This window comes from Gossypium hirsutum, chromosome D10, assembly GCF_007990345.1.
Source record: "Gossypium hirsutum isolate 1008001.06 chromosome D10, Gossypium_hirsutum_v2.1, whole genome shotgun sequence".
Taxonomy (NCBI): Eukaryota; Viridiplantae; Streptophyta; class Magnoliopsida; order Malvales; family Malvaceae; genus Gossypium; species Gossypium hirsutum.
The window spans coordinates 61,478,291-61,493,981 of NC_053446.1; the positions used below are offsets into that span (position 1 = coordinate 61,478,291).

Consider the following 15,691-nt stretch of genomic DNA (forward strand, 5'->3'; position numbering starts at 1 on the left):
AAACTATTAATATATATTATATACTATATCGTATGATATAGAATAATATAATATAATAAAAGGGTTAACTTTCAAATGTATGAAACGTATAGGGACTTAGAGCATATTTCAACCAATATAATAATAAGTAATAATATATGATAAAAATTAATATATTATGTACTATTTTACTATTATAGCATGTGATATAGTATTACATAATGAAATAATATATTTTATAAGTATTAATATATATAAATATTATTATTTTATATATTATAATAAAAGATATAGCATCAATAGTTATGTGTAATTTAGTATATTAAAATATATGTTTATAATTATAGGTAGCAATATATAAATTATTATTAAAATTTTAACATAATTTATTCAAATCGAAATTTAAATAAAAATATATATTTTGAGTTATTTTTAAATGAAAAAATTTAAACTCACTTAAATAGTATGCAACTCTTTACCTCTTCTTCCAACAAATAATTCTATTTTTTGTTGAAGCTAAAGTATTGATTATTTAATTAAAATCAAAATATTTTATATTTTTATAATTAAAATTTTCATTATTAAAAAGCAAATTGAGTAATCAACGCAAATTACAAAATCTATAATCTCATACTTAAACAAGCTTGTCTGAAAGGTGGTTGGAAAGTCTCCACAAATATTCTCCATATATATATATATATGAGTACATAAGGTAGCTCTTGTCACGTAGTAACGTAAAAAGGATGAAAGTATGCAATAGCAATAATATGTCTGCATGCTTCTTCTGTAATAAAACAAGAACAAAAGTTAAACAAGTCCATGGACAAAGCATTGGAAGCAATAAACAAAAATAATATAATATAAAAACCCAAGGAAGCAAAGCCTTGATCTATAGAAATGGAAAGACCTCGGGGAAGAGAGAGAGAGAGAGAGTATAAGAAGAAAAGGCTGCAAAGGAAAAAGGAATTTGGTTTCCTTGTTTGGAGAAAATGGCAACTGATGAAATAAAGGAAGGAAACCCTAATGTTAATTATGGAATAAAAAAAAGGGATACTGTTTATCGTGTAGAGTGTTGGAAGCAATCAAGTGTGAGAATCTTGGTGTCAGTATAATGGGGTTTTTCTCTGCTTCTTCTTTTTTTCCACAGATTTTCTTTTATAATAAATTTTGTTGTTTTTTCTTTCGAAAATATAAGGAATTTTCTACCGTTTTTATATAAAAACTTTGTGAATCAATTTTGTTTTTCTTGTTACAATATTGTTGCCTCGAACAGCACAAACTCGAAAACACTGTTTTGGAGAATTATGAGAATGACGATGATGAGGTATCTGTCTCTCTCTATTTCTCTTTGCAGAGAGTCATGTGCTCTGCATTTTTTCACTTTGGTTTGCCTTTTGGAGTTATGTAATTCGTCCGTTATTTTTTACTATTATATACTAACATGTACATATTTATTAAGGTTTTCAGTATTGGTTCCGTGGTTAAATCGGATCGATCATTGATTCATATAGTTCAATTACGAAAGTATAAAATTAATATTTACAAATTGATAATTAGAAATTCTGTGTTCTGGTTTTGCTTGTGTAAACAATATAGCGGAAGTCAAACTGCTCTGCACTTGAATTGCTAAGGATTGGCAAGTGAAGCTTAGATTTTTATCGAGAGATGGTAACAGAGTCACTGACTGCTTGGCTAAGAAAATCTCGGAAAGCTTGAACCAATTGATCATCCTTGATGAATATCCGATCTATGTGCGACGTCTATTGAAAATTGATGCTTATCATGCAATGTCTGATTTAATCGACGGAAATTAGACTAGTTTTATTTTAGTCTAATTTTTTCTTCTACCAAAAACAAAATCAATGCCAACTACTCGCATGAAGTATAAACAAGGTAGAAAAACAAAAACACACCAGATATGTTATACAGTTCAATTTTCTTATTTTATGGGGTCTTGTCTAAAGACATAATTCATTATCTTAATAAAGTGATTACAATTTTTAACACTCACTTTTGTATCTAAAATCTAAATATTTCCTCCTCTAAGCTTCCTCCCTGAAAGCTTAGAGCATTAACCAAGTGACTTATTTGATTTTACACTTAATGCATGCATAAGAAATGTTCCTCAATGAACATGAATAAGTGCTCTTAGATCTGTACATTAACTATACAAGTCGCCTAAATTTATAAGGAATCGAGATTTATTAATATACTATATAAATTACAATTAATTTTTTCATAAAACTAGTAAGATAATAAGTATAAAAAATATATCTAATGCTTGGAATAATTATTAAAAATAATTAATATGTATTATTAAAAAATAAAAGACTTTCAAATCATTTTATAATATTAAAAAGTATAATATGTACCAACAGTAGATTTACACTTTTTATTCTTCAATCTTAATTTATTTTAATCTCTACTAATCGATGTAACTCATATTTTGTATATACCTCCTCTTTTTTATGTTTTTTTTCAATCAAATAATTTTATTATAAATTAAAAACAAAAGCTTACAAATAAAAGCACAAATCAACGAGCAAGAAATGTGGGTTTTTTTCTTAAAAATAATACTAGAAAATAATTAAATATAAAAATAGCATGGGAAATAGATTAAATAGAAAAATAGTTTTTTTTAGTGTTTTTCTATGCAATTTGACTGGTTGATAGCATTTTTTTAAATAAATTTTTATTAGTGTCGCCTGATACAGTGATCACGCCGAAATAAAGTGTAATGAATCAAAACATTCATGGATTTAATATAAAAGGTTCCTTTTTAAATTGGTTGGTGTAAAAAAAAAAAAGGTTAAGGGTGACGCTTGATAACGTGATGGCATCAACACAGACGATAATTGCTTCATAAACTTTTCTATTTAAATTTTTAAAAAAATTTTAAAAATATCTGAAAAATATTTTTTTAAAAAAACTAGAAATTATGGAAAACTTTAAACTATAGAAAACATCACATCTGTTTTTCATACCATTTTTGTATTTAATTATATTTTAATATTATTAAAAAAACCCAAGAAATGTAAATACAGTAGATGACGCCACAAGGCCACAAATGCTGAAGCAAACAGTACAAAGAGAGGCAGTGATCTAGAAAAGAGCTAAAAACGAAGATTAAAGCTAAGCAAAGAACTGATCACGAGAAAGCCCTGTTTTAGCAATTCCATCTACAAAGCAGTTCAAAACATGGTTGGTATGGATGAAATCTACTTCTCCAATTTCTCCAGTAAGAGTCAATATCTTGGAAGGAAAAAAATTATACTAAAATACACTACATCACAAGTATTTTAAAATTTATATTAAAAATTTTGTCTCACGTATTTAGAACACATGTTTCAAAATAATATACACTAAATAATGAGATGTAAATAGTGAAACTAATAATAACAATATATACGAAATTAAAATTAAAAATAATTTAAATTGTGAGTAAAAAGAAATTAAAATAAGTAAATAGATCAAATTATGCTATACCCATAATGTGGGTGAAAAATAAAATTATATAACAAATACATTTATAAAAAAATTGAATTGAATAATAAATTGAGCTTTGATTAAATTGTAAAGTATGAACACGATAAACTAAAGAGGCATGGATTTAACTCCTATTATCTGCATATATTTTTTTATTTTTATAAATAAAGAAACAAAATGAGAAAATCACTCTCAAAATAAATAAAAGATAACTAATTAACCGGTGACACAAACTTAATTAGAGATTTTATAATAAATATAGATAAATGTATTTTAAACATAATTATAGTTTAAAAGATAATATTATGTGCCATTAAAAAATATATATTTTATAAATTTTCAACTTTACTATATGGAGAAAAGTTTACCTAAGCTTGTTTATGGAAAACTAGATTTAAATTTTTTTAATTAATATAAGTGGACTATGTAACCTAATTAGTGATGTTTCAATATTTTGACTTGGTAGTATTGTATAAGAAATTATATAATTGTTATTATTATTATTATCAGGTAATAATATTTATTTATTTTTTAATTTATCAAATAAAATTTTATTTAATATTAAAGTACAATAACGATGTAATCATGTTAACTCGATGGATCCATACTAATTTTTACTTTTGAATAATTTCATTACAGGTTCTAATCATACCTGCTCTTTTTAACACAATGTTTAAAATTGCCCATAGTTCGTCCCCGACTCATAAACATTAATTTTTTTTTATAATTTATTTTCAAACATAGTTTTTTGAAATTTCGAAAATCGATTTTCATAAAATATATAGACTGATAAAATATTATACACCCATCCAAGATTCATGTCTGCACAAACTTGGGCCTATTAAGGGTTCAAGCTTTTCATAACTCTTATGAATGCTGGCCATTGCACAAGTTCAAATATCATGTGTAATACAAATAATCTTTAAGTTTTAGAGAAATCCAATGAATAAAAAACAATTTATGCTAAATTTTGTCATATTTATGACGTGGATAAAATATTATGTAAAAATATTTTTATCAAATTTATCTTTTAAGACAGTAGTAAGATTTTTTCTAAATAAAGGACAATTTCTTCAAGACAAAGAAATATTGTAATAATTGGATAGTTGATCGAATTGGTCAAACTACTAGATTTTGATTCAATAAATTGAATCATGATGATAAAAATAAATACAAATAAATAATAACTATAAATCCTACCACATGCATATATGTAGAAATCATGGATTTAAAACACAAATGTATATTCAAAAATAAAATACAATAAATAATGTATCGTATAGTTTGAAACTAATTAATCATAATAACACATGGAATATGTACGATATTAAAATAAATAAAAATTAGATTAACAATACTAAATGCTCTACAATTGTTTATCATGATATTGTTTTCAATTGTGACGCTGTGACACTAACTCAGTTAGGGGTTTTATTAATAATATATAGATACACAAATTTGGTGAGAGAAAACATATTATGTTAAATTTTTTTTTTTAAGTTTACTCACGAATTATTAATGGTGTAGTGGTAAAGAATTTGTTTATAAATTCATTAAACATGGGTTCAATATTTAGATAGGTTAATTTTAGTTATTTTATTTAAAAATTATATTTTATATGTAAGTATAAAAAGACAAAAAGGCTATCCAAAACTTATTTGTATACTACGGGTCCGTTTGATTGCCAGTAAAATGTTTTCCGTAAAATGATTTCTGAAAAATATTTTACTTTTCTGTAAAATGATTTACTGGAAAATATTTTCTGGTGTTTGATTGAATCTGTGTAAAATATTTTCTGCTGTTTGGTAGATTTCCTGAAAATATTTTTCGGAAAAGTTATTTTTACATATATTAATAAATTTTTATATTTTATTGCAATGATTTATTTATAACAATACTAAATTATTAAGCTACAATATTAATCGTTAAATTGAAAAAAACTAATATCAAATAAATTATTTGTAATTGTGTTATAAAAATAAGTATTGTGGTTGAATTTGAGTTGATGTAAAAGTTATTAGATATATTTAAGCTACAATATTACCTTGTTATTAATTAATATATTATTATTCGAGTATGAATATATACATTTCAACAATTGTGATTGAATTTGAGTTGATGTAAAAATTATTAGATATATTTAAAGATAATAATGTGGATATAGAGTATAAACTATCAATATCTATACATCACATCACAAAGAGTCAAGAAATCATTCATTTTGTGCCCATTCATCAAATTTCGTTTATATACATTGGACCAACGAAAATTTGTCCTAATCTTTTCAATTATGCTAGTTAGTATACCAAAAGATATATTCTTTTCAGATTTTACTGTTTCTTAAAAAAATAAATCAATGGTTGTACATCTTAATTAATTATAGAAAAATATTTAAAACATAATGACTTAAAAACTCTAGTTAGAACAAATAAATAAACTCTCCACCTACAGAAAATGTACCCAACAAATAAATATAATATAATGTACAAATAGCTCTATTTTAGCAAATCTTACAGCATCAATATAATGCATATAGTTTTTGATTGCATATATTTAAGTATGGTATATACGATTGAAGTTTTTTTTCTTTTCCATATAGTGGATAATATTAATTTACTTCAAATTTTACACGATTATCAAAACAAGATGCTAAAATATTAATAGTATAAATTGTAAAGCGTATAAAGTTATTTTGATTTTACATCATATAGTAGATATTTACAATAATCTCAAAACCCGACACGACCCAAAGCATATTAAGGGTTCACGGACTACTCTACACCAAACTTTTCTCCATTCATTCCTCTATAAATAACAATCTTTAGGTAGCTTAGCTCCGCCACACCGCAGATCCCCATAGGCGTAGCTCTCAATCCACATCATAAAAAAAGTAATGGAGAAAATGAAGGGTGGGTCTGCATGCACTTATATTGGTATAGGGATCCCAATCTAACATATAACTATATATAGATCGAAAAATAAAGATTTATTTTATTTTGAAATCAGAAAGCTGAAGTTCCTCGAGGCATTGGACTAGTAAGCTATTCTAAATAAACTTCATAAATAGAGAAAGAATCAAGACACCTTCAGACGAATAACAAGTACACAATTTAACACCGAAACAAATTGAAGCAAATCAGTAATTTACAGAAACAAATACCATTATGCACCATTATATCTGCAGTAGTTAATCAATATTCATGAATATCCAATATGCATTAATATTTCATCAGTTTTTTCTTTCTTTCTAAAAGGGTGGCTATTCCAGTTGGCAAGAAATAGAGCAGTAACGATGTCAATGGAATTGATATTTCTCACCTAGGCATGATTCCTACAGACATGATTCCTCACCTAGGCTCCATATTTGCCACTTTAAATGTTTGTTTGGGCAGTTTTCAAGCAGTATTTCCCATACCAATTTCGAGGCTATATCGAAAAATACTCCCAAAGATTGCTTAGTTTTGTCTATCCTTACATTCAGATTACTTTCAATGAGTTCACAGGTGAACGTTTGAATCACCCATCTCATGTCTTCAAGTTCTCTTTTAGAAACAGATTTTACTTATGTTTAAGTGTTCCAAATTCCAAATTCCCAGAAAATTAGCAGAAGAACAAATAATAGACAATTTCGATATGGCTGCTATCTTCACCTTCCTTTTGTTTTTTTCACTTCTCATTTCTTTTTTCTATTCTGTTTTTCCAAAATGGAGGTCCTTACATGCATTGTTGGCCAATGGCCACTACATTTAAAGCTTACAGTGAAGTCCTCATGCTTGTAAACAGTTCTCCCACTGCTTTTCTTTTAAATCTTGTTAAAAGAGTTCTGGGTGAGAACTTCATTTTCTTCCCATGGTAGGACTGTTTACGCTTTATAAACCAAACCTATGAAAATCAATCGTGGTAGTGTAAAGATATATTTTATTCATATAAAAATCATTTTAGGCTGGAAATGGTCAAGTACTGAAACATTACAAAGATTTGTCGCCATTCTTAAGGAAATGTAAAACTTTAACACTGAGCCCAGATTTCCTAATTCGCCATTCTTATTACCCTAATATATCCCTTAAGGATTTCATCAATAGACTAGGCAAAAGGCTTGATGTTATGCAACAATGCACAAGCTACCATCTAGCAAGAAAAAAGCAAGAACCAGACCCGATCCACCACTCAAATCAGTGAAAATTAACAGAAAAAATACCTGTTGATGACAGAGAGAGAACCACTGCTTCTGGGTTTTCTTTTCTTGACTGTGCCTGCCAATTTTTTAGGGCTTCTTCAAAATAGAAGTAAGGCCGACGGTCGACGGAGATGACGGACGGAGATGGTGAGGGGAGGTGATGAACGGAGATGAGGATGTGGAAGAAAATTTGCTTAGAAGAGAAAGGAGAAAGGGAAAATGTCTTACGGTAGAGAAATGGGTAAGACAATTTCCAAAAAAAAAGCTTTGGATTTTACTCGTGTTTGTAAAATGTTTTCCTATGGGAATTCATTTTACACAAAACAAACACCGGAGATTTCGGAAAATGTTTTCCAGAAAATATTTTACACCAATCAAACAGACTCTACATGTCACAATTTATATACTTATGTCTGTAATTTTTGAATAAGTTTTTGGTGTCATTGTCGGGGAGCCAATTGCTAATTTAGATGACATCAATTTAATTACTTTTCGCCAAGTTCAAAATTTTTTTAGGTGCTTTTGGCTTTTTGTATACACAGAAGGCAAAATCCATATTTGTTACTGATTGATTTAGAGATTAGGAGAACTTTACAAAGACTTAAAAGATTAAACATCAACTCCGAGGTTGTATCCGAAGAGTCAACAATGGCCAAATCCAAATGGAAATAATAATGGCAACAAGTGGAATAATGCACGAGTTCCTCTTGTTGTCCCTATTACTCATATATTTATCAAAGATTGTGCCATACTGTATGTCAAAGGGTGTAACATCCCAAAAATTTTTACAATAAAATATTATCTTTAATATAATAAAATAAGGAAATAAAGTAACAAAAAGGGAAAATTTTAGAGTTATGTCAACATTGGGAAGTATATTATGACATATTAGTTCAAGAAAGGATTAAATCATAAAAGTGAGAAAAGTTTAGTTGCCCAAGAGTAAATACTACAAAATTGAGGGGTTAAAGTGTAAATATGAAAAAGTTAAAGGACCAATGGTATAAATATTTTAAGGGTGGAATGATCTAGAAACTAAGAAAAATGGATGGATTAGGACCAAATTGAAAATTGTGAAGAATTTTGAGGGACTAAATCACAAGTTTACCAAATTAAGTGATGACTAAATGATGAAATTTTAAAAGATCATAAAGGGCAAAATGGTCAATTAGAAGAGAGAGAAATCTAGAAGATAATGATGATGTTGGAGATATTTTATATTAATTAATTAAATAAATATTAGTTTATTAGTATTTTAATTTAATTTTTAAATGATATTTTATTATTTTATTATTATTTATTTAGTATATATATAAGAAAAGGAAGATGAAGAAGCATGCACCCCACCATTTTTCCATGCACCAACGTGAGAAAAAGAGAGAAAGAAAGAAAGTTTTGCTTTCTTTACAATTTGATCCTTTTACCAAAAATTCACCATTTTTATCTAGAAATCAAAAGAATTTCCATAGCCACCAAGAGAGAAAATTGATAAGGAGACTAAGGGGAGCTAGAATATCAATCAATAGAGCAAGGTAAGAACATTAAGATTTCAATATATTTTTGAGTTTGATATTATTGAAAAAGTAGGGAATTGATGTTAATGTAGGGATTTATTATATAAGGTTCTATGTTCTTGATATGTTAGTGAAGGGAAACAAGAGGAATTGATAGAAAATATTGCAGAGAAAGGAAAGGAGGGTGTTATAAATTTGATTATCAACATCTTGCACTAAAACAGTTTTGGATAGCTGCAGTAGGTTAACTTTGAAAAATCACCATAAATTTTTAAAATTGAATTAGAGAGTGAATAAGATATGAAATGAAAGCTTAATGAGTCTATTTTTACATAAAAGAAACATAGAAAGTAAAATAGTTATATATTTTGAGATATTTGAATTTTAGTGAGGCAGGGTCAGATTGATTTTGGAATCCCCTATTCTAAATTTGATAAATCATTATAAATTTTAAAAAAATAATTGTAATTTTTAATTTATATGCTTAAATTCCTTAATGAGTCTAGTTTCAAGAGAAATAAACGAAACTATCATCAGAATTTTGTACTAAGAGATATTTGATTTTTAGTGAAGAGAGGTTAGAAACGGCAAGCAGTGAAACAAGGGAATCTTTAAAGAATAAACTGTACCAATTGGATAAACTAAAAATTCTGTAAATTTTATGGTAAAAATATATATGAGTCTAGTTTTAGGAAAAATTAACATTCCATAATTTGGAGTTCTTTAGCTACAAATGAAAATAATTTAGTGATACTGACTCGGATAGACAGCTTTGAATATACTTAAGGTGAATAATGAAACTTTAGAAAATGTTATTTCTAAGAGTGTTAAGTACATTAAGGATGTGAAATGGAGTGGAGGAGGAGGAAAAATATGTGTGAATATTCTGATAATATGAGTTTATTTTAAAAATAGCTAATTTACATGTTTTAGGTTCAGCGATTAAATTGAATAAAATTAAATTTTTTAGGGTAATTGTTTAAAAATGGCAAAAATGGCAAAAATGACAAAATTTCAAGAATTGAATAGTTTTATTATCTAAATTAATAAATTGAATGAAATTATTAATTTAGATCAAGATCGCGTGAAAAGTCGAGGGAAATGAAAAATTTCCAAAATGCCCCTGTATCATGGTATTTCTGCAATTAGTGATATGATTTGAATTGTGAGCATGAGAAATTGTGAACTGAATGAAATGGAAATGAAGCATTGAATTGCATGGGTATGTATCGGGTCTCGTAGGCCCTATTTATTATGAATATAATATTTTAAGGATATATTGTGAAGAATTATAAAAGCATGTTAAAAAAATTTGAAAGTTTTAATTTAGATGAAATTTTATAACTCGGTTAAATACGTTTACAAGTGTATGTGTTCTAGTAATGCCTTATGCCCTATTCCGGCGTCGAATATGGGTAAGGGGTGTTACAAAGGGCTTCATACTAGTATTCGCTTTCCAACCATGGAAGCGACCAATTTTTAGATTAAATAGGCAGTTAATCAGATGGTTGAAGCTAATCAATTCTCTGGTTTTCCGAATGAAAATCGCAATTAACATTTGCGGAAATTCATCAAACTACGCAATACATTTAAATTTAATGGTGTTTTAGTAGAAATTGTAAAATTAAGGTTGTTTTAGTTTTCTTTATCTGGACGAGCAGTAGATTGGTTAGATGGATTACCAAATGAGTTGATTACAACTTGGGATCAAGTTGTGGAAATTTTTTTGGCTAAGTTCTTCCATCCAACAAAGACAACAAAATTGTGGAATGATATTACTAGTTTCTAACAGTATGAAGAGGAAACTTTATATGAGGTATGGGAATGATTTATGGATATGCAAAAGAAGTGTCCTCACCACCAAGTGCTAGACTGGTTGTTGATCTAGACTTTGTACATTGGTTTGCGATAGTCCATTAAAGGTAATCTAGATGTAGCAACTAATTGGGAATTATTGAGTAAGTCGCTTGAAGAAGCTACCAAGATAATTCAAGACATGGTAGAAATTAATCTATAATGGATTTCGAGCAGAACTGGTGCAAGCTAACAAAAATCGATTGAAGTATTAGAAGTTGATGCGATGACTACCCTTGTTGCTAAAATGATTGCTTTGAGATGAGATGTGAATGAGAAAATCCTGGTTAGCAGGAAGCAACTAGTTTATGCTACTTTTGATTAGTGTGGGGATAATAATAATTTTTGGTGGTGCACAACTGAATCAAAACTGGTTGGATATGTTAGAAATTCAAAAAGACGGCAAAATAACCTATTTGCCAACACGTATAATCTGGGAATACCCTCTTGTACCATGAAATGACACTTCTTTCAATTGAGCATTAAATTAGTCTCCTCGCACCACTTAAGAACTTGTTTCAAATTAAATAAACATCATCAAAAGAATTTCCAAAAACAGAAAAATCATCCATAGATACCTTAACACCACTTTCCACAATGTTTGAGAAAATTGCCATCATGCATCTTTGAAAGGTGGTTAGTGTATTGCACAACCTAAAAAGCATCCATTTAAATATGAAAGTGCCAAATAGACAAGTGGATATCTTTTTTCTCTGATTCACAAGTTCAATGGAAATTTGATTATAACTTGAATAGCCATCGAGAAAACAATAGAATTCTTTTCCTACCAACCAATTTAAATTTTGTTCAATAAACAGTAATAGAAAAAAACCTTCTTTGTAGCCTAATTTAATTTTCGATATTCCATACGAACTCTCTAACCCATCACTGTTTAAGTAGGTACAAGCTCCTTATTCTCATTAGCTACTATAACCATACCACTCTTCTGAGGAACAATTTGAATATGATTGAGCTATAAACTATCAGAAATTGGGTAAATAATACCTACATCAAGCCACTTGTTTATCTCATTCTTGACCACTTCCTTTATTATCAGATTGAGTTGAATTTCGTGTTTAACAGTGGGTTTGTGATTCTCCTTTAATCTATTTTTGTGTATGCAAAAAGCTGAATTGCTTCCTCAAATGTCTAAAATCAACCATCCAATTTCCCTCTTAAATTCTCCAAGAACCTTTAGTAGTTGTTCTTGCTCATCAGTAAGCAAGGTGGATTTATGACTGATAACTTTTGATTGTCACCCATAAACACATACTCACTACACTAGAATAGGGTTTTAGCGGCACTTTTAGTGGCGTTTAGACAAAAAACGCCGGTAAAAATCAAGCATTAGGGGCGCTTTACGAAAATTGCCGCTAAAGATCAAGAATTAGCGGCATTTTATATAAAACGCCGCTAAAAATAGGCATTAGCGGCGTTTTTAGTAAAAACGCGCAAAAAACCTAAGATCGATTCTGACCTTTCGAGTGCTTTAACGGTGTTTTCTATGGGCTTTAGCGGTGTTTATGAAAAAGCGCCGGTAATGTTCGGGGTTTTAATGGCGTTTATGAAAAAGCACCGCTAATGCTCTGAGTTTTAACGGCGTTTATGAAAAAACGCCACTAATGCTCGGGGATTTAGCGGCGTTTTTAAAAAAGCGCTGCTAATGTTCCAGGATTTAGCGGCATTTATAGAAAAGCACCGCTCGAGGTTGTAGCGGCATTTATGAAAAAGCGTCGCTAATGCTCAGGCTTTAGCGGCGTTTTTGGAGAAGCGCCACAAAAAAACATTTTATCTTAATTGGTTTATTATTTATATTAATTAAATAAAATTCAATTTATTTCTAAATTGAATATTTAAAATCTTCAGAAAAAAGTTAATGACACGTAGAAATAATTTGAAATAAAACACATGGAAAATTTAAAATACTATTATTTAAAATCATTTTTAATTTTTTTAGGTACATGATTATTGATTGTTTTTTAATTTATATATTAAAATTTTCTTATATAATCGTAAAAGAGATAGTATTAATTTTAAAATATTGAATTAATTATCACTATTGTTTAGGGTATATGATTATTAATTTAAGATTTAAGGCCGGTTTAGGAGTTATTATTTTAAGGTTAATTAAATTTAGAGAGTATATATATGGATTTAGGGATTATGGTTTAAGGGTTGAGATTTAATTTTTAGGGGTTAGGGGTTAGATGTTAGGGGTTAAGAGTTAGGGATTTAAGTTTTAGGAATTCAGGGGTCGAGTTAGGGTTTTGGGTTTAGATTAATTAGTTTTTTAATTTATATTTTAATATGTTCTTATATAATTGTAAAAGAGATCATAATAATAAATTTGTTTAGGGTTATTGGTTTAAGGTATATGATTAATTTAAGATTTAAAGTAGGTTTAGGAGTTACTATTTTAAGGTTTAGGGAATATATATGGATTTAGGGATTATGTATTAAGGGTTGAAATTTAAAGGTTTAGGGGTTAAGGGTTAGGGGTTAGAGGTTAAGAAAATGATTTAGGATTTAGGTATTCAGGGGTCGGGTTAGGATTTTAGGTTTAGATTAATTAGTTTTTTAAATTTATATTTTAAATATGTTCTTATATAATTGTAAAAGCTATAATAATACATATTGAAATTATGAGTATAGTTTAAATTATTTAAGAGATATGTAATAGATAGACTTTATGTATTGAATGGTTAACTTAGGGTTTAAGGTTAATTAAGGGTTTAGTACTTGAGATTTGTTGGAAGATATGAATTTTAGTTATGGGAAGATGAACCAACTGCCAAACACACAAAGAAATAGAAGATCAAATGATGAAGCTGATGATGACTCTGATGAAGAGGATGGTTGTAACACCCCTTACCCGTATCCGTTGTCGGAATAGGGCACGAGGCATTACCGGAGTTTACTGAACATTTTCAATAATTTTGAGTCATTTATTATTCATATTCTGAAAATAATCATAACGTCCCTCTATTGGGCCCTCGAAGCCCAAAACATTCATTAGGAACCTACTAGGATTAAATTGGAATCATAGGAAATTTTTCGTAGAATCCTAAATATATATATTTTAATTTTTTTATTTTTGAATTAGGTGCAGGATTCATATGGGCGTATCACATAACAAATCTTTTCATAAGAAATTGCATAACTGAAACCTTTTCACTCTTTCATAAGCTCAGATATATTTTTGTCTAAGCACTTATCATTCCAATGCACCTTATAATTAAACATATTACCATTCAACAGTAATTTGGCACTTGCCTAAACTTCAAGCAACAACATTGGGTAGCGTACTTTAATATTGACAAACTTATTTTTCTCTCCATGTCTCACTTAAATTTATTACTCGTCTTAATACACTTAATTTTCCTTGTATCAACGTATCAAAGATAGTCTCATATTTACATGTCATGATACATATAATTTTCTTGTTGTTTCTTCTTAAATATAAATCATTCAATTCATTATGACAATATTTCATGTACCATAATTTTTTTATAAGTTCAATGTATATTTATTCCAGTAGCAGTTCATAATCTTGAATATGCATAATTATCACGGAAGTTTCACATACATGTATTTTTCCATGTCATATTTCAGTATATCAAATAATTGTCATTTCTATGTATTTCAATTTTAATTTCATGATTTTAAGTACTTACCATTTTCTATTTTTATCTCGTTGAATTTCTAGGAAATTCGATGGATTTTCAGAGGTACACTTTTAGTGTACAAATTTGGGTCCGTCAATTCATATTCATATGCACACATTTTCATTTCAGAGAGCACACTCCCGCGAACCTCATCCTTATAGCGGGATTACTAGTTCAGGCTAAATCCCCTGTAATATAAACTCATAGAGTATTGTCGATATTACCAGTCCAGGCTAAATCCCCTGCAATGACAATTACTCTAATGAGCTTGGATTAGAATTAATAGTCCAAGCTAAATTCAGACCCTAATTCGGAGTACCCGTCTGGGCTAAATCCATTTTCCACATATTCTTCGGGAGGGCTATATCAGGATAGGATCACCCGTCTGGGCTAGATCCTTTTTACCGTCAATTTCTTTTCAGAGATCTATCGAATTTTTCTTCCATTCAACCGGGATTTCTTCCCCTTTTTATCAAATATATCAATGTTTCATCAATTATCATACAACGAACATTCAAATCATATTCACATCAATAACATACATTTCAAGCATTTAAGAATATAATTCAAATTACACGAACTTACCTCGTTACTTGTTCGTGTTTACAATTTCACTAATCCGATTTCTTGTCTTTTCCACGTTCAAGTATCGTATTTGAGTCATTCAGATCTTTATAAATAAATTTGATCATTACTTTCATTCATTTCATATTCTAATACATTCAATTAATGCTCTAGGCAAGATTACCATTTTGTCCCTAAGCTTTTAATTAATGACGATTTTAATCCTTAGGCTCAGAAAAATAAATTCTTGTAATTTTAATCCTTGTTTTAAGCCTAATTATTCCCATACATATTGATAACAGCCCATGAATTCTATAAAATATCAGAATTTTTCATAATTTCAACACTTTTCAATTTAATCCCTAAAACATGTTTTCACCCGATCTTGTTCTAATTTCATTCAATTTTGTAATTTAAATAAATAAACAATCCATTTCATGCAATTGGTCATT

The 15,691-nt window shown here is 28.4% G+C and overlaps 1 long non-coding RNA gene and 1 other non-coding gene across 2 annotated transcripts; both read right to left on the reverse strand.

Annotated features, from left to right (window-relative positions):
* Window positions 1-6,103: 6,103 nt before the first annotated feature.
* On the reverse strand, window positions 6,104-8,085 carry LOC121222545 (uncharacterized). The gene is made up of 2 exons (XR_005919853.1): window positions 7,664-8,085; window positions 6,104-7,347 (listed from the first exon to the last, which is right to left on the reverse strand). It is a non-coding gene; the product is annotated as an uncharacterized lncRNA (long non-coding RNA).
* Window positions 8,086-10,915: 2,830 nt separating this feature from the next.
* On the reverse strand, window positions 10,916-11,022 carry LOC121222689 (small nucleolar RNA R71). The gene has a single exon (XR_005920050.1). It is a non-coding gene; the product is annotated as a small nucleolar RNA R71 (small nucleolar RNA).
* Window positions 11,023-15,691: the final 4,669 nt, after the last annotated feature.